This window comes from Rousettus aegyptiacus, unplaced genomic scaffold (genome assembly GCF_014176215.1).
Source record: "Rousettus aegyptiacus isolate mRouAeg1 unplaced genomic scaffold, mRouAeg1.p scaffold_m13_p_8, whole genome shotgun sequence".
NCBI lineage: Eukaryota > Metazoa > Chordata > Mammalia > Chiroptera > Pteropodidae > Rousettus > Rousettus aegyptiacus.
Window position 1 is genome coordinate 97,957,807 of NW_023416311.1, and position 21,588 is coordinate 97,979,394.

At 30.2% G+C, this 21,588-nt stretch overlaps 1 pseudogene; it reads right to left on the minus strand.

Moving 5' to 3' along the window:
* Window positions 1-19,462: 19,462 nt before the first annotated feature.
* LOC118607100 lies at window positions 19,463-19,581 on the minus strand (annotated as a pseudogene).
* Between the last annotated feature and the right edge of the window lie 2,007 nt (window positions 19,582-21,588).

Here is a 21,588-nt window from a genome sequence, read left to right on the forward strand (position 1 = left end):
AACATTTGGTAATGTAGCAGGGTAGAACTCTTCTAAAAACAATGATTATTTTTTATTTGTAGTATTATTAGAAGTAGATTTCATTGCATGCTACTAATTTATCCTGATAATTACTAATTAGCTTAATCTGTAAAATCAATCTGAAACCTCTTTTTTCACCTTTTTTATTCTTTTAAAATATGATCTAGTTCATATTTAGCGGGACATCAAATGTTAGTTTTATTTTTTTGAGAAATAATTCTAGTGCTCTATTTTTTAACATTCGAACTAAACAGTGCTAGTGTCTAAAGAGTTCTATTTTTTCAAGAGTAGGCATTGTGCAAAATAGGATGATCAATTATGATATCGACTATACATTTCTAATTGTGGTTTATTAATATGATCTAGAAATTGGCCATTATTCTGTCACACAATTTGAAAACACAGACTATCATAGATAAAACAAAGTGTTTTCTGTTTCTTTGTTCTTTTTTTCAAAAGGATGAATAGCTAAATAAAAATATCCTCAGGTTACGGTAGAGAATTGGCAATGGATAACAAATAAATGAACAAACCAACACAATTTCAAGGTAATAGACATTCTATAAATCACTTAGAATTGAAGGTTTGTGATATTTCTGTAGTCTGGATACATTTATAATTTTTAATATTTATTATAAATATTATAAATTACACACTTAAGTATGTAATCATACTTAAGCAGCTTAGATTATATTGACCTGGGTAATTGATCCCTTTGAAAGTACCAACTCTCTCATTTCATGTGTATCAGTCCTAATCCAGGGGCTCAACTATGAAGAACACTGTACAAAGTAGGAGAGGTAACAGCTCGGAGGTAGTACAGCAGCGAATAAATACTACTCTACATATTCAAGAATTTCTTATATTTCTCTAATCTTCACCAGAATGTACCTGTTTAAGGACTCCACAAATAATACTCAAGAAATTGAAGTGCACAGGGGTGCTTTGTGGTTTCCTTGATACATTTCAAACCAGTGGAAGCCAGGTCGCTTGTTTTCTCATTTTAGAAAAAAACTTGGATTGTTTTACAATGACATGATGTTCCTAAAAGACTTTTTTACACAGCTTCAAATGGGGTCTGGATTATATTATACACATGTGGGCGTGGCTTTATATAACAAGTATAAAACAAATGTGTTGAATTAATGCATTATCTTTACATGGAATTTGTATCAATTTAATACATCCCACAAAAATTACATTATATGTTTAAAAGGATTCTGAACTTCTAACATTCCACAGTTCTCTGCTCTTAGGCCAAATGAAAAGGATCAAGGTCCTCAAAGTATTTTATGTGTTCCCTTGGGGGTTTATTTTTTTTAAGGATCGTATGACCAAAATTATTTTTTGAAAATTATCATATAACTCTAGATTTCAAACTGACTGAAAATCAGACTGAAATATGTCTGATTTTAGTTCATTTTTTTCAAAATGTAAGTTTTTAAATTAAGGTATTTTTTAAAGTAAATTTATTTTTAAGAAGCTCAATCATTTTATTTTCCCCCTAAGTCATACATAGATTCAAAGGCATTTTTATATAATTTTCTAGTTTTCTGTGTTGGTAACAATTAGGCCTTATTATTCACTATTGGGGTAATCAAATTTTGGTGTGTATGTTATCTATGTATAATGTCAAAATTATATGAGGTTTTATATTATTTTTTATAATAGATTTGCTTATTTAGCCTAAGGATACATTCTACTATCATAATTGGCATTCAGTCCAATTTGTTTCTGGTAATCTTCAATATTCTTAAGAGCTTTTTTTCTAAATTTCTCTTTTTATAGTACCTGCTTTATGTACTTTATGTTTTTGCTTGTAAATGCTTCATCAGTTTTAAAAAATACATTCTTTTTAAGCTTAAAAATAATGTACTTTTAGAGTCTCTTAACCCAGGATAACCTACTTGACCCATTAACCTTTTTTTAAATTAGTTTTAACTACATTTTCTTATGATCATTACATACTGCCATAGAGAACATTTTCCAAGTTCCTTCCTCAAAAAACAACAAAAGAATGACAACAAATGATAATCTCAAACATACGGCAGAGTGAAATAATGAAATTTTTTAAATACTGGGGTTTAAAAGCAGTGTCAGAGAAGATAGTATATAAACAGTGAATGTAACAAGAATGAAGATAATGAAAATGTGCTTTGAAACTCCCCAAAGGGAAATATTAATACATTCATATTTGTTATTTTACTAACCAGTGTGAACTTGCCTATAGAAGAGACTAATATATTTATATCTAAAGTTACTTGAAAATTTAGCTTTTATCTCATTATTTAGAGACAAATATAAAAACTTCCTATAGAATTAGTTACAAAAAGAAACTTGAAGACCATCTAAAAGGTACATGCACATATTTATACACACACACACACACACACACACACACAAAATGGTGGACCTAAAAACCAGAGCAAATCATAAATGCATGTTTTCTTATTCTTAGTAAAGAGCTATTGGTAACTAAATTATGAAAGTCAACAACTACTTTCCTAGAATTAAATCTTACCTCAGTTGAGTACCTTTTAATTTGTGATTTAAGAATATTCACATTTACTTCCATGTTTTATCTATAGTAGCACATTGGTTAATTTTATATGTGAAAGGCATTCATTTTGCATGATATTTAAATCAATTCTTTTACATTGACATCCATATTCTGATCTATCCTCATTTATGTGAGTCTGAAAATTAAATATGACAGAAAAGATAAACACTATTAGTGTCCTCATATCCTAGGAAAAGTTTGAGTAAGTTAATTTCAGATCATGTTAAATTACATATGTATTGTATTTCAGCATCATCAAGAGAAGAAAACCTTGAGAAAAAGCTATTTTTCTGCCAATGATGCAAAATCAGTAAAGAATACTGTTAGTAGAGTACTAGGGAATTTTATAGGGAAATATATTAAAATTACCATAGAAAATGCAGTTAAAGCACAGGTAAGCATACTCTATCAGTGAAGTGTGTACATTCTTACTCATTTGATGATATAGAGTGACCCAGAAAGGTAGTTACTTTGCCATTTTCCTTTAGTGATATGGTCCAGCCACTTATTTTCCCTTTGGTGACTTTTCCACTGATTATCTCTTCCACTATATCTCAGATGAGAGGAGGGAGTGGTAGTGAATCAAAAACTAAGACAACAGTTATTTTTTAAAATGTTGAAATTGATGAGTAAATACAGACATACTAAATAGCAATCATGTATATGAAAGATAAAATGCTCTGATAATTAGTTTGAATGAAACCTTAATAAAAGCAGCTATAGGAGGAATCATATTCTTTTAAAATAATATGTCTTTATTTTACCTTCCTCCAGGAAATATTCTCTGTTTAGAAAATTTACCTCCACTTACGCTTTCCTAAAACAAGTACATCTCTTTTGTAGCACTCAACACAATTTTAACTGAATAAATAATTTTGTCAAGATTGATTTAATGCACGTCCCACAGCTACGTCCCAGATATAAATCTTGTAAAGTAAGGACTGTCTGTTTTGTTAATTTCTTTATCCATAGACTCAGCATAATTAGAAAGATAGCAAACTTTAAAAAATGTGTGTTGAAGAAGTGAGTAAATACAAAAAGAAGTAAATATGAATTATCGAATGAATGCCATTATAGAGTTATCCATTTCAAATAAGAATGTTGTCTAGATTTGTTGTTTGGGCTCAATTTATACATTTCTCTTAAACAATAAGACTCATGAAAATGATATAAGGAGGCTTCATGGTCTCTTTATTAAACTGGCTATCATATTTTGATATCCTCAGAAAGACACACGAATGATAGTATTGATATCTAATGAAAGATACACACAAACTAGAATTAGGAAGATATACTCTACCTCAGAACAGACATATGAGCTCTTTAAGCATATTTTTTTAATATTTTACCATTATGTGTCTATTATTCATTATGTTGCAGTCAATTCCTGTGATGAGAGCTTTAAAACCCTACAACAGAGGATAACTTACCGTCCTCAGCGCTCCTTGCCCAATTAATGCACCATTGAATTAACTACCTCTTCTCCCTCGAAAAATCCATCTTCTTCCTCTTTAATGGCCTGGGCGATTTTCTTACTATTTCCTCAGGGCACTTCTACCTATTACCTTCTCAATAAAGTGTCCCCCAATTTCCTAGATATATAATTACTCAATCTCATCTTTTCCCATTGCAAATTCTGTAACCTCTGCAATTACACTTAGAAAATTTCACTGCAGCTTAGCAGTTTGTACGCATATTTTCCCCAGCTGAGTCCCCTCACATGGACCGTCTATGTATCTATAGGGCTTTGCCGAGTTCCTTACATGAGTTAGACTCCTAATAAATTTATCAAATAAGTTAATAAAGTAATAAAGTACATTTAAGTTAAGGGAGAGCTAAAGAGCTTCATAATTTATAGTAGGTATTGAAATAATACAATCAGTACCTTTAAAGTATGTGATTGAGTGCAAGACAATAATCTGGTTTTAAGAGTCACATCCCCATTTACTTCTATGATTTGATAATTAGCTATTGACCTTCAGGGCTATGGCATATCTTATTTTGCTGGTTTTCAGAAATATTTTTTTTGTCTCATTTTCTATTATTTTGTTTCATATTCTATTTTCCTCTGATGCCTTCACCTCTACACAGCAAATATTTCTTCTTTAGGACTTTTTTTCTTTTTCAGAGTTTCAATATTTATAGTGTAATATACATGGTTTTTATTCATCCATAAATAATGAAATGAACATTAGTGAACTCCATATTTTCATCTCATTGCCTTTCATAAACAGAAAAATAGGCTTATAATTTATTGTAAAATATAAAGTTGACAGTGGATCATTTCTGCTCTCAAAAATCAAGCATTTTGTACTTTGAGAAAATTCTATTAAGAAAACAATTGTATGAAATTAGGACTAAGAATGGAAGAAGAACTTCCATATAGTAAAAGGAAATAATTTTATTAGCTTTTTACTTAGTGTATTGATTAAATAAGAGACCGAGACTTTCAGTAGAACGAGCACATATGATGGAACCAGGCATATCTGTTATCTTATCGCAGATGTATTTTCAGCTTTCACTTTCACAGTTCAACTACATCCAGATATTGAAAGGGATTCTAGCCTTTTCTATTTAAATAAAAACAAAACAAAACAAAACATAACAAAACACACACACAGCAATAACAAAGTATGCTCTTTTCCTCATACTTTAGCTACTTTTTCACTCAAAGTTCTATACTCATGATTTCTCTTTCATAGTCCTTATTGACATTCCACATCACCGAACCTTAACCTAAATTTGTATTCCTAAAGTTACCACTGACTTTGATATTGCTGAATTCAAAGTGGGAGTGAGTCTAAAACTAAGATAATGGTTATTGCTTGGATTGTCACAACATTGTTCTCCTAAAGTGAAACTTTCTTCTCATTCTCTTTTAATCACTCTACACTAAGTGTGTGTGTGTGTGTGTGTGTGTGTGTGTGTGTGCGCGTGTGTGTGTGTGTATGCATGCATATGTATTTTTAGAGTCTGTTCACTCTGTTCTTAACTCTATATAACAAGCATACCATTTAGCCTAGGGGTACTGTTTAATAAATGCTAACTGAATAAACAAAAATGGAAATTAATGAATTGGACTTGCAAAGTTTTCTGATGAAATAATCTTAGAAAAGTTAATCTCTAAATTTATGTTCCCAGATATAGTAAAGTTAGCAATGTCTCCCATATTGAGAGATAGTTATGAAGATGAAATCTATTAAAGGAAGATTTTAAAATAGAACTATTTAATTTATTGACTTCCAGAAACTTATAGAACATCCAGGTTAAAGCCCAAAAATATTTTGTAAATTATTCAGAAGAAAGCATTTTTTAGGAAATAATCAGAGAGAGAAGTTTATAAGTTTGTACATTCTCTTAGAATTTGGCAACCATTCCCTATTGTATAAAGTGTGTGTGTGTGTGTGTGTGTGTGTGTGTGTGTGTGTGTTTCCTATATGTTTCTGTGATTGAGGTTATATATCATTAGAGTGAAAAATGCTTATGCAGTCTTGGATGAAGTTTTTGTCTATCTATATCAGAGAATCTCAATGTTTTTTAGGTGGCTAAAAGAAACCATTCTGTGAATTATTAGCACCATGCTCTATCTTAGTGAGCTTACTGACCCAAAACATTCTATTCTTATTCTCATACAGAAAATAAGGAAGCTGAGACATTAGTATCATGTCACATGTTTATGGTATTTCCTCACCACTAGAATATCCATTGTTAAACTAAAATAGTGACAGCTATTTCAGAATGAATACAAATTTACTGATATGGAGGCTATCTCCTATCATTTACTTCCTATCTTCTATAAAATAATATAATTAAAGCTGTAGTCTTATGAATATGTGTTGTTACAAGAAACTTATTTTAGTTTCTCCATGCATACATTTCTAAGCTTGTACATTGCTGCTATTATTTATTCATAACACTTCAAAATAAAAATAAAAACAGCAGGTTGCATAAGCAATGGTAAGCTAACATTTTGACAAGGAAAACATTTCACCAAAATCACATTATACGGTTGAGAAGTTGAAGACAACATTGTCACCTCTCAAAATGCATTGACGATGTTTATGTAGGAACTAAAGTTTAGAATTACAGCAGATGTTCAAGAGGCATATGCTCTGCATATAAAGGGAGGATTAGGAGAAGCCTTGGTATCTGTAATAATATAGAGCACATATTCTGATTTTAAATAGGTGATGGCAAGATCAAAGGCTCAGTGGGAAATAGAGGATAATAATACTGGAACATGTGGAGTTATAGTATGGATATGTTATAAAAGAATAAGCAGCAAGTAGTTTCTTTAAAAAAAACATTGAAAACAACAAATATTTATAGTGAGATATATGTCAAGAATTCTTCTAGGTGTCAGGATATCAGAAATAAGATAGACAAGTCCTCTCCAATATGAATCTTACACTATAATGGGGGAGTCAGAAAGTAGTATGTACAGTAAATTAGAAATAGTTGGTGTATATGTAGAAATATATATTTATAGATAAATACATATATATATTTTACATATAAACAATAATGGAAACTATTGTCTCCAAGTAATTGTCATTCACATTAAGGGTATCTAATTTTATTGTTTGCAAAGCTATGTATTGCAATCAATGTATTTCTATGTGTCAGTGATATAAAACATAATTTAAAAAATTATATAATGCAACCAAAAAATAATATCAAATGTCTAAGTAAAGTCTACTAAAAGATATGCCAGACTTTGCACAGAAAATTATATGAACACCTAAATCAATGGATGATTGCTTAACGTATTAAAGTTTCATCAAGGTAAAGATTTAAATTTTACTCAAACTTTTTTATCAATTCAAAACACTCCCAATAAAAAAAAAACAACACAATTTTTTAGTAGATCTAAAACTGTGATTCTAAAATTTACATTGTTTCAAGAGTCAAAAGTGCATTGTTTCAAGAGTCAAAATAATCTTAAAAAGAGAAAAAAATTAAGAGAATTTATTCTAGTGGATATTATTAAAACTATAACATTAAAATAACATAAGTTTATCACAAGTGTACAAGTATAGCCCATATGTATTATAAGAAGACCAAAAGTAGACCAAAATTTATAGAAGTGAAATTTCAAAGTGGCATAAGAAAGCCAATTTTTTAAATAAATGACATATGAGGTTTATTTTAATAATTACTCTTCCTAAAAGAAATAATGTTAAGATTTAATTTTTAAAGCTATCATTGATAAATTTTATGAGATTATTTAAATATTTAGCTGTAAAGGCAGAGTTAAAATATATTTGGTTCTATTATGAAATGTTACATTATATTATAAGTAATAGTTTCAACTAAAATAATTAGTTTTAGATTTTCTTGATGTACCCTAAAATATTTATTTTATTAAATCTAATTTTCCTAAATCTTAAAAAAAAAATTTCCCCAATATAAACAAAATCAACTAGATATAAACACAGTCCATGATTGTGCTATAAGACTAACACATCTGTCTCAAGAGCAGCTAAGGCTAATTTTAAGAAGGAAAATATTGAGCAACATTCTAATTTTGACATAATATATACAAAACAATGAGAATTACCATAGTTTTTAACAGAATACTATATAGTTATGAACACACACTATAAGTTGTATAATAAATTTATTAAAATATTAAAATATGTTCTCCATCCACAGTAAATTTAAATGAGATATAAAGAAAAAAGATAAATCAAAAATTTCATTCATTTGGAGCAAAAAACTTTGATACAACATGTACCAAACAATGCTAATTCCCATTGTTTTCAAGTATATGTGATATAGCTACTGACTATATGATGTGTCATATTAAAATCATTAAAATATGTTCTCTGTGCACAGTGGAATTAATCTAGAGATAAATATATATATAAAATTGATAATTTCACCCATTTGGAACAAAATATTTCTAAGTAATCTATGATTTATATGAAATATTAAAAGAAAATTAAATGAAAGTTAATAAAGAAACAACATAGGAAACTTGTGGGATGCAGTTACACTGCTCAGAGGATAATTTACAGTTTCAAGTGTATATATTTATATTGAAACAGGTTCAAAATCATTGACAAACTATCCCATCTCAAGATTCCAGAAACAAATATATCAAATGAAAAATGCAAAATAGAAAAAATAATACAAAGAACGAAAGTTAAGAAAATTTATATTAAATGCACAGCATAGTAAAATTGCAAAAAAGATTATTTGAAGAGATTATTACCTTTGATAACTTCTCCTTAGACTGATGAATAAATTAATTAAAAATACAAAGTACCAATATCAATATTTAAAAAGGGGACATCTTATGTATTTAACAAGATTATACAATTTAGAATCAATAAAACTAGTAATTTTAAGTAAATAAAAATTATAAAAACTGTCTTACAGAGATATGAAAGTCTAAGGGGCTCTAAATAATTTTAGAGAATCAATCAGTTTAAAAGAAAAGGTCGTAATTGACTGTGCTATATTTTCAACATAAATTTTTTGGGGAAAAAAATTAACAAACATATTTTGTAAAAACAGAGCAGAGCATTAAATACCTTTTTCTATCAGAAATTACACAGGTAATTTTTTCAATCTGGTTGAAAGTATGACTGAAATAACTTTTGAAATGGAAGTGAAAGAGACTTTAAAGCTGTGATAGCATTTTCAAAAATGAAAAGGTGTCCTTTCTCATGGCTAAGCATAATTTATGTTTTAAATGAAGAAATGCAAAAGTTCATAGCTGACACACATTCATTTTCATACATTTATATGAACATCTACAAGCTGCTCAGCCTCCAATTACTTTTTTTTATTGCTTTATAGGGAAACTGCTATATTCTGAAAGACTTATGTTCTGTATTAAACTGTGTTTTGCGCTTTACAAGGAAAATTAATCTCCGGATTAATAATACAAAATGACTATAATGACTTAAATAAATGATACAAAATTTGAGAAACACAGCTGTGTCATTATGCAAAAAAGGGCATTCTTTTTTACCAGAGTCAAAGAAGATAAAGAGAGAACACAATTAAATAATATCTTTATGGCAAAAAATACTGTTCCAAATATTAATGTCTTACATCAAAAGTTTGAATCTAGTTACAGAGAGTTGACATAGTCCAACAATTATTCATAATTATCTAGCTTTACTCACTTTGAAGTAATTAAATATAAGAACTTTTTTAGTACTTATAGAAAAGTTCACACTGTTTTGACCAAACATGATACATAATTTATATCATGTAAAAGATGTTGTTTAAAATATACTTTATCATTATATGAATGATATGTCAGAATTTTACATTAGGTAGTACAGAAAAAAAAATATTGCCAAATGTTTATTCTAAAACTCAATCTCAAAATGTCATAAGAATATAGTCCTGATAGAAAATTTACATTTTTCAAAATAATATAATTATAAACATGCTATCTCTTTCTGTATAACAACAATGGAGAAGTTGTTTTAATTTTATATTGATATATTGAAGGTAGTTAGCATTACTCAATATACATGTTTAGAATATTTATTAAGCACTGATATATTAAGAAGAGAAAAGCTCTAACACACCACAAAAGAAATTTTGTGCCCCTCAAATATTATAATAATATGAAATGGAAAAGCAAAAATGACTAGCAGATATTTTAACAAAATTATGCTAATGCACTATTTTAATACCAAAAGTGATAACTTCTAAAATAACTATTTGGTATCTTAATTCACATAATTCTGTTAAAAACAACATTATTTGAATCTCTTAAAGTATGGATTTTAGTATGATTCTTTGAGAGTTTCCATGTGGTTACATTTTGATAAAGTCCACAGTGTATCTTTATGTTTTTTAATTGCCAAAATGAAAAAAAAAATCAGAAATTAAAGTCAGTATGTTGGGTTGTGAAACAATAAATGGAATTATATATATGAAATTATATATACATATACTTTTAGAGGTATATATACACATTCGTATATGTATTTGTATATGTATGTATGTAAATACATATTCATGACTAATGAGTTCAACGGAGTGACAATGGTTTTGACATCAGAATGAAGTTGAAAGTGTTCATTCATTTTTCCATCCGTCAATTAATTTGAGTTGATTTTTCTACTTAATCATCTCTTTCAAGGCTTTGAAATCTACTTGACTTTGTATTTTGTCATACTGCATTTTCTTCCCAATATGAGCTTTCAAGAAATATCCAATAATGGCAGGAGAGCTATGCCGATGTGTGGACCAGGAAAAACAGCAAAAGCTATGAAACAAGTCAGAAACACATTTCTCCTTCTAGCATAAATACTTCCTTTAATGACAGGAAATACTTGTTATTAATTATATTTATTTTTCTTTTATAAAACATAGTTTCTAATATTTTAAGTGGTTTCCAAATATGTTTATGCATAAAAGAGAAAGTGGATAAGCAAATAAACAGATGTGTATGTTCATCCTTGCAGAGCTAGACTTTGACAAATTATGTGAGTTGTTTGTATATTTTTTATTTTAAAGCTGCTACTGGTATTTTAAAATTATTTCATGCATTTACTGACTCTATCTTAATATTTAATGGTTGACTTATTACTCTTAGGGACTTACTGAGAAGGTGAAGGTGATGGCTTACAATAATAGCAATAATGATGATGGTGATGGTGATAAAGTAAGACCATATTGACTCTCTATTCAAGGAACATATACTACAGAAATTACAAAAAATGCAGGAAGAGAAGATTCATGTGCAGTATAGCCTGAAAAATGTCAAGGTTCTCTCCTCCCCTTTTTCCCCTCCCTCTCTCCCTCTCTCCTTTCCTCACTCCCTCTAGTTATCAACAATAGCTATAAAAGGGTTGTTAAGTAATATGTCGACAAGTTTATTCTTAAAAAAAAAAAGTTTTTTAGTGGTTGGAGTGGTGGGTAGTGAGCAGGAGATGAAACTGAAGAAAGATATTAGAGTGAGTTGTGGAAGGTTTTAAGTCAAGCTAATTAGCTTAGATTGTACCTCATAGTTGGGAAGTGATTTTAAATAGAAAGTGGCTGTGGAGGTAAATATTTGATTGACAAATTTCTTGACTAATGTTGACAAAACTAAAGAATATTTTAATGTTAGTTGACCAATAATAGTCTACAGAAATTAAAAAAAAAGTAATATACTACATAAATTCAAAAGTGAAGCTGTATTTCTTGGTTATCTTTATTTTTGCAGGAAGCAGGAAGCTATAATTCTCCTCAAGAGTATTCAAGGCACTTTGACATTATATTATGGTCTATTTACAGATTTTATTTAAATTTCTAAGAAAAATAATCTTACTTTTATGAAGTTCTCTAACTATATAGACATATTTAAGACATTTTAAGATTTGTTTTAGAGTATCTTTTAATGTCTTAAGGACCAAATATCTATATAAATCATGATGATTTTGAACTGGAAAAGAAAGATTAAGGTACAGAATTTTAATAGCAATAATTTAAGTTTTTTAAAAAAGTACTTAGGGTAGCATATATATTGCAGAAATGATAATCTCAAGGTAATGGAGCTACAATAAATTTTTTCAATATTGATTTTGGATTAGCCGGGTATAAAATAAAATTGAAGATGGTATTTACTCTGATCTTCAAAGAGAACATGAATTAATTTAAAATAAATTTAAAAATTAGGAATGCCCACCAGAAAGCTTTGTGGCATTTATTATAAAACTATGTTTTCAATAAGTCTGAGAATTGTAGTAGGTCCTTGTCTTATTCAGAAAATAAAAAATTACATATGAATAAAACTATTATATGATACTTTGTACTATATTATCATAATGAAATACTTGAAAATTCAATTCCTTCCTTGAAGTTAATATTTAAAAGAAATTACCATAATGGCTTGTGTATGCTTATCTCTCTTATGATATGCATACATGGAAAGCATTATTCACTGGATAAATTACCATTATTATGAATAGATGATTTATATACATTTTTAAACACCAAATATGTAAAACTTATGTTTATTGCATAGTTCATCTCTTAAAAATAATTTTTGCTACTATCAAAACATGCCAAAGTTATAAAGAAAGAAAAAAACTTACTGTATTGACTGTAGTTTAAAATTGCAATAAGATAGAAGAAAATTAATGTCTTTGCCCATTTCCCTAGCTAAAGTCAATGTGGAAAAAAAGAAAGAATGAAGGAAAACAGAAAAGAAATCTACATCTCTTATGAAGCAATGAACCACATAATTCTAACAAGAGATCACATGTAAAGAATATTTTCTGAGTGATGTGAAATAAAATCCCAGAAATATGGAGATTATTCAGGAAAGACATATATATGTATCTTGGACACAAACAAAAATAGTTAAAGACAAATAAAAATTAATAATCCCCCAAATTTTACTATGAAACAGTTATAAATTATAATGAATGACGTCATCATAGAAGTTGGTCTAGTAGGAAGCTCTAGGAACTGATTTACCTATGAAACAGCTATTGAGCTGTCCAGAAATGTCAGAATAAAAATATTTCAAATCTCTGGTGTCCAGTTGAACACTTATAGTGTCTAAAGAAGCACTTATTGATGAAAGATGCTTGTATATTTTAAATTTTAGTATGTCAGAAAGAGGCTACCATTCCCCAGCCTATAGCAAACAGTCCTGGGAAGTCTACATATTCTTTATTGGGTTTGCTGCTGCCAGAATGTACATAAAGACATGTCCTCTAAAAATTAAAGTTGTGTGTTTTGACCAGCCTAGAGGTTCACTGGTATACAGGGTGGTCATCGTTTCAACTCCATTGGGCTGAAGTGAATTTCTGAAAAGCATCTATCAAAATAATTCAAAAAAGCAGAGTACATTTATATCTAGCTTTTCTTCCCGGACCTAGACAATTAAGGAAATCTCTCTGAGGTCACTGACTGACTGCAAAGTTAATGAAACACATTTAAGTGAGCAGACGTAACATGAAATAGTCATTGCAAAAATAGTTTGGCAAAGCCATTAAAACGGATGACAGGAACCCTCAACAAAATGATAGGAAATACTGGAAAGGGAGAATTTCCAAGGTTATCGGATTACAATTTTCAACATGTTTGATTATCAAAAACAACAAAATAATTACAAAGTGCACAAAGAACCACACACAATGAAGAAAAATGATGAGAGCTTCAGGAATATGTGGAATACCATTGAGGGTACCACCATGCACATTATGCAAGTTTCAGAAGGATAAGATGGAGAGAAAGGGGAGAAAATGTTTGAAGAAAGGATGGCTGGAAACTGTTGAAAGACAAAGCTAAAGAGTATCTTGAAAGTAGTAAGAGAAAAGTGATTCAGCACATACAAGGTGCATTACTCAGGGTTATTCAGAGAAAAAGAACCAGTAGTATACAGAAGATCTAGATCTAAATAAAGAAAGATTTTATGAAAATGTTTCACAAGATTATGCGGCCTGAAATCTGAAAATGTTTCACAAGATTATGTCTGGAATTTGTAGGGCAGACAGGCAGGCCAGCAGGGTGCAAATTCAGTTATGAATTGATATTTCAGCCTTGAGACTGAATTCCAGAATGCAGAAATAAACCAAACATCTATGACCAATTCAATTTCCACAAGGGCGCCAAGACTATTCAATAGGAAAATAACAGTTTCTATAATAAATAGTTCTAGAACTTGACAACCATATATAAAAGAATGAAATTGGACCCATACTTGATTCCATAAAGATTAACTCAAAATTGATCAATAACCTAAATGTAAGAAATTAAATTATAAAAAAACTTAGAAGAAAACATAAAGGTAAATATTTATGGCCTCTGATTTCACAGTGGATTCTTAGATTTGACAGCAAAATAAAGAAGAAAAAAAACACAGATAAGTTGGACTTCATAAAAAATTAAACTTTCATGCATCACGGATATCAATAAACTGAAAAGATGACCTACAAAATGGGAAAAATATTTACAAATTATACATCTGGTAAAAGTTTAATATAAAGAGTATATAAAGTATTACAACTCATTAGTGGAAAAATAAATAACACAATTTTAAAAAAGTTCAAGTCCTTAGAATAGATGTTTTTCAAAGAAAATATATGAGACCAACAAGTACATGAAAAACGTTCAACCTCATTTGCCATTAAGGAAATGCAAATCAAAACCACAATGAGATAATATTTTATACTCACTTGAAAGGCTACAATAAAAATAAAGACAAACAGAAGTGGTGGTGTGTCTGTATCTTTCACCCTTCGATCAAAAATTAGACTCACTCAGTACCTATTTAGACCCCACTTAACTCACAGATCTTTTTAGAATTCACTGGTCTGTGAATTCCACAGTCACTTGGTTGACAAATTACTTGCCTAATCTTGTATTTTGTTGCTCTTGTATCTGTGGTCTCTATATCTGCACAAAGCAATCTATCATCTGTGTTTAATCTAGCCACCTAACCATAGGACACTATAGATCTCACTATCCCGTCCTCTCATAAGCATTAATAACCCTATCTCATTATTGGCTGGTTTAAAGTAATCCTTCCATCATCATGATGGACCATTCAATTCCGTCAGCCATGCAATGGCATTGGATAACACTCCATATGAGCAACCATGCTATGTTGCCTATGAATGTCATCAGCAAGTACCACATGGAAGACTTAGGTGGCTACTCATGAACAAAGAGTAAGAAGGTACACTAGCATCATTTCCTAACATCCTGTGAAGATATATGTTTGGGGGTTGAGACACAACTGTGTGCACTGTGCATCTGGAATCCAGGAAAGAACCATTTCTTTGTGACTCATTTTATAAAATGTGCTTAAGAGGTGATGGTTGTTTTGTGGGAAGATTTTGTTTCGGTTTAAGCCACCAAGCAGTCTGAACTCAGGAACTGCACATTTAGAGAGTTATTAGAAACATCTAAGACAAAGAGAACTTCATTTTTGTACCATGGAAAGTTGAGTCTAGGAAGTAGTCGTAAGTGGGAATTGAAAGATTTTCTTGGCAGGCAAAGAGAAGGATGGTCCTGCAAACAATCATATTTTTCTCAAAATATTCAATTTTAGTATGTTAATCTGGTTTATTATTATTGCACAAAATAACTATACATTTCTAAATCATAATTAATCAAGTTATTTTTTTAATTTCGAAAATTTTATAAATTTTGAGTTGCCTTGACTCTATCACTATTCATCATCTTTCGATAGTTCAATAAAAGAACCTCTAGGAGGATGCATTTAGAATTAGAGAAAATGAATTAAATTAGTATATTTTTTAAACACAGAACATAATTCCGTGCGTGTCCAATAATAAACTTAGCTCTGATTGCCCACAAGGTCTCCAAATTTTCATTTTATTTTTGTTCAGGGAATGGGAAAACAGCACTAGGATACGATGACTCAAAGTCATTTTACTTCTTGGGCCAATTAAATGAGTGAAAAAAATATTTATTCAAGCTATTTCTGTTACCGTATAAGGGCAGTACTTTTGATAAGGTATTGCAATTCATTCATATTAATCATAAAAACTATACAATAAAACATCTAATTTAGAGGCCAAGAGACCACAAACTAAGTCTTATTAAAAAGTAGGATAATCTGAATAACTGTCCCCCAAAGATAAAGTTGAAAACAAACCTACATTCAACACTTACTCTTTTTTGGAATACTTTTTTTCATCTCTAAATTTTGTCTTTTAGACTGGCAGCATTCCTCTCATTTGTCAGAGAAACAGAACCAATAGGATGACGACATACACATAGAAAGAACTTTAAGAAATTGGCTCATGCGAATGATGAAAGCTGGCAAGTTCCAACCCTGTGATGTGGGCTGGGAAGCTGGAGGAGCAGGGAAAAGTTAATGTTGCACTGAGTCCGGAGGCAATCTTGAGGCAGAATTTCCTTTCCTGGAGAATTCCAATCTGTTTTTTGTGAATACCTTCAACTGGCTGGATGAGGCCCACCCGCATTAAAGAGGGTGATCTGCTTAACTCAAATTTGGCTGATTTAAATGTTAATCTCATCAAAAATACCTTCGCAGCAACATCTAAATTATTGTTTCACCAAATGTCTGGGTATCCTGGCCCAGCCATTTGACACATAAAATTAACTATCGTATATACCTAATATGAAGACAACGTGGGCAAAAGAATACCTGATTTTCTTCTCCAGACATTTAGTATGCAGGGTTTAATGGAGATTGATAAACCTACAGGTGAACCATCTGGTGTTGATTGTGCCTTTCATCATATAAGCTAAAAGTCAGAGAACAACGCAAGGTACCAATGGCAAATATTTCTGATATAAAGGAAGAGGAGGAAAAAGGAAAAAGAAAATTTAATTACTAGAAAGAAATCATTGTTAGAAATATGGCAGAAAATATACCTGTATTTGTGAATCAAAGTGTACTGCTATTGGTCTTATTAGATAAAGTATTATGCATTATCATTTTTTATCTACTGCTTGTATACTCCTATGTTATTTACATTTCATAACATAAAAATAATTTTCAAGTACTTTTTTTTTGTATTTATGAAGAGTTGATATCAACTGAATTAAAACGTGAATGGTTAGGTATAATAACCATATCCACTTTAAACAGCTGCTACCATCTGTTTTAAAGCCTCTAAGAAAATTTAAGCTGGCCTTAAATTGGCTTTAAACTATAAATGGAGGATGACTTATTGCTAATGAAAGAGAGGAAAGAACTAATGATGTAGTAAAATTATTTAGAACTATTTGCCGGTGTTCCTTCAATCATATGATTTTCAATCAAAAACGATTATAGTTATTCTATGATGAGAAAAAATTTATTTATTCATTTTATGTTCAGTTCTTTGCAACATTTTGCCTTGGGACCTAAATGTTCTCAAAACCTTACTTTTCATGTTCTTATATACTATACAAAATAGGCTAAACAAAACAACAACAAGAAAGATGAAGATATGACATCCAGTAAAAAGAAAATACAATCTAGAAGATAAATGAAGAAAATGCTCAGGAATGTAAGAACATCCTAGAGAAGCACATATAGATCAGCTCACGCAGATAATAACAGAAAGGCATAAAAATCTAGAAGAAAAGACCAAGAAAAATAGAATAGAATATCTGATATAGACTATATTATAGATGTTTCAGAATTTATCAAAAAATTAGAGATAAATCAGTGAAAGGATACATATGTGAAATTCAGTGCATGACCACATAGGTCAATGATTCACTCCATAACAATCACTGTCCAAGAAAATAAAAGTGATTTTATTCAACTTGGAAATAAATCACATTTAAAATTACGACAATGAAATAATACATATTACTATAACCAAAAGCTATCATTATACTGAGAGAATGGGGGAAAGTGAAATGTTCCTTTTTTATATTGAGACATGTAATAGTAAAATCCAAATTAACTATCAGAAGAATCCAGTAGATAATGTGTATAATAAAAGAAAAAAAAATAAGAAATTGCGTAAGTTAGTAAAAAGGAGGTAAAGAGCAGAAGGAAGGTAAAGGGCGTTTCCATTTCTTATAAATCCAGTATTTGAGCTGTGACGTTTCTCCAGTCAGTTCTACATATTTAATTTTGGTGAAAGAACTCCAGAGGTTCCCATTTGGAATGAAAAATGGGCAGTGCTCCTCACTGGAGTCTTTTATCATCCTCAAATCAATATTTTCTAATTTGACTTTATTTTTCATGTTTTTTCCCATGATCTCAATGGCTAAGATTATATAAATTCTCCAGAATCATGACAGTATGTTACATATAGATCGTAGTCTTACAGGTAAGTTACAGTTGAAGCTTTTCCAATAAGTTGTCTTTTAATTAGCTCTTTGGTAATTAGAGGAAGAGTCTAAGATTATTTCCAGAGAAAAGACAAATCATTCTGTCTCTATATTTTTCTTTAAATATATATATTATATTATAAAAGTTATTATACATTAAATTAATATTTATATATGTTATTAAATTATTGATGTATATTATATATAATAGCTTTGTGATATTAGGATTCTAGAAGTTTATAACTTCAAAGATGCCTTATAACATTTCTTTTTAAATTTTTTATGATTGATAATCTATTCTTTCTTAAAATTTATATAAAGTTTTTTCTACAACAAAAAGAAAGGTAATTACTTATTTAGGACAGCTTTAAAAAAGCTGTAGCCAACAATTAATCATTTGCTGCACATCCACTTGGTGATGATGAATCTGACTCACTGCCATGTTAGAGTCAATTTTGTGTTTATCCAAATTAAGAGCTATATAGACTATTTTCACCTTGACAAGTATCAGACAAATTGGTTGCCCCTAGATGGAGGTAGAATTTTATTTTAGTTATTACCGTATGCAAAGACTCAGGGGTTCATCTCATTTGAAATGCAAAATTTCATTCTCCTGCAAATTTTGCTGTGCCATAACAAAGTACCGCATATTTTACAATTCCATACAGATCATTAAGTATAAAAGGGGGAAATGGCCATGGGAAAACAAAAGTCAAAGCCATGCAATTTTACATAATAACTTATTAGAATAATGAATTTACTTAAAACCCTGTCATGATGACTATGCTAGAATTTTTATGGATATTATTGGCTAAATGGCAGGAGAGTCCTTTATGCTAGACATAACACTTTTAAGATGGAAAGTTTCAAACCTCTACAAGACAAATACAATTTATATAATTTGTATGTGTATAATTTGTACATAATATATATATTTTATATAATATGTGTATATATATGTGTATGTGCATATATATTTATATTAAATATATTTATTTATATATATGTGTAAGTGTACACACACAAACACACACACACATTTTTTAGGCAAGGCAACCCTTGGTTGACCTCACAGATTGCAAGGACCTTGTAAGCTTACAATTCCTTATTTATTTATTTATTTATTTATTTATTTATTTATTTTTATGCCTACAGCACCTAGTCTTCCTAGGTGGTCTCCCATCCAAGTACTAACCAGGCCTGACCCTGCTTAGCTTCCAAGATCAGAGGGGATCGGGCTTGTTCAGGGTGGCATGGCCATAGACCCATAATTTGTATTTAAAAAAATATTTTCTCTTTGGCCTTTATTCAAGATAACGCTCGCTCAGATTTCTACTCTTTCTTTTTCTTTTTTTTTTAGTTGGTTTATATCCCTGAGCAGTGACAATCCCTCCTGCTAAGAGTAGCAGACAAACCGGGATGCATTCACTGTCATATTCCACCAACGACTCTTTTCTACTTTGATTAGTAAAAGCAAAACGAAGCACTTAGACTAATATTCTTAAGAAAAAATAGGTTTATTAGATTGTCATAAAATGGTAACATTCCATGGGAATGGCATATGTGGGACAGATATTAGTGCATTCTCTTATTTATCTATTTTTTCCCCTTTATTCTTATCTGACACTTATCTGTTGGGTCCGCTTCTGCTTTCTAATGTTTGCCTCTGAAGACAGGCTTGGTCAAAATGAAACTAGATAATCTAAGCAGCCACCTGGCATAATCTTTTTGTAACTCAGTCTCAAAACTCATAAACATCACTTTTGCCATATTCCATTAATCAAAGCAGTCAGAAAAGCACATCAGAAACAAGGGAGGGTGAAGTCAAAGGTATCTATTTTCTGGTAAGGTGTATTTATACTTCAGTACATAGGTTATTTAGATTGTCAAAGATAAAGCTAAACTATTTCATTATAAAATTTAAATCATCATTAAAAATGTAATTTAAAATAGCAAGATGTTGTATCATCATAACAACCATGTTAAGCTGTTCTCAAGAAAGATTCCATAAGGTGCCTGAAATCCACATGGCTCCCAAAGGCCTTATTAACTATACAAATCCATTGCTGAAATAAATGAGTATACTTAATCTAAGAATCAATATTTTCAAAGATGTGGATTTAACTGCCCTCATTTGCATTCATAGTTATTCATCTAGTGGCATGGAAGAATACATGTGACAATGGCAGTTGTGATTCATAAGAAGATGTCTATTTGAACTTCATAAGCATCGTTTTTTTTTTCCTGGTTCTAAATCAGACCTTTTATTATATGATATTCCCTGTTCATCAATATTGACATATATTTAAATTATATGACATATCTCTATATCTGCTATAAATTGTATCACTTGTCTCTTTATTTCCCTCCCATTTCTAATCACGCCATTTAGTTTAAGTTTTACTTTATGCTAACACCCTTCTGGTGATTTCTCAGGATCTTGTATTCCCTAACACCAACCAATTCTGTTGCCTTCAGTGATCTTGTCTAAAGACATAATGATTGTTTATTATTGCAACTCTCATATACATTTAGTGGGCTTTTTTATACTCTGTTAAAGAAAAACAATCCTAGTCTTCTCAACATCTCTATTGCCAACTATATATGCATATGAGATATGATCTTTGAATTTTTTATGAGTTCATACTTCCTTCAGTCAAATCTGCTTCTCGAGAATTTACTTTTACAAATGTGATTGAAGAGATACTGAACAAAAGAATTCCTAGTGTTAGTGTTTCCCTACCAGTAATTTGAAATTTGTTCACAGTTATTCAAGTCAGTCTCATACATATCCAACCTCAGAAAGCATATGGAAACCTGGAGTGGGCCTTCTCCATTATTAGTGAGAAACACTGAATATTAAAATTTACTGAGCATCCAGTTTCCACCAAACATCATATCAAATGGTATTAATACAATAGTATCCTCAAAATAGTCTCTTCCTTTTTAATCTATTACAGACAATCAATCTTCAAATAGTGAGAAGAATGAAGTAACTGAGAGAAATAAACAGTGATGCTGTTGCTAAGCAGATGGAAAATGGAGCTGGTTATGTAGTTTCTGGGTTTTGTGTGTGTGTATTTTTGTATTTTTTTTTTTTTTTTAGTTCCATGTTGCAGTCTCTCACTAAAGCTAGCTTTAACTTGTTTCCTTTTTTTTTTTTTTTGCGAGATGTCAGAATCCCCTTTCACAGATGAGCCCGTTGTCTATTTAACCAATAAAGAATAGACAAGATGCTTTCAGTTCCTCACATACTGTATTCCTTGCTGCTG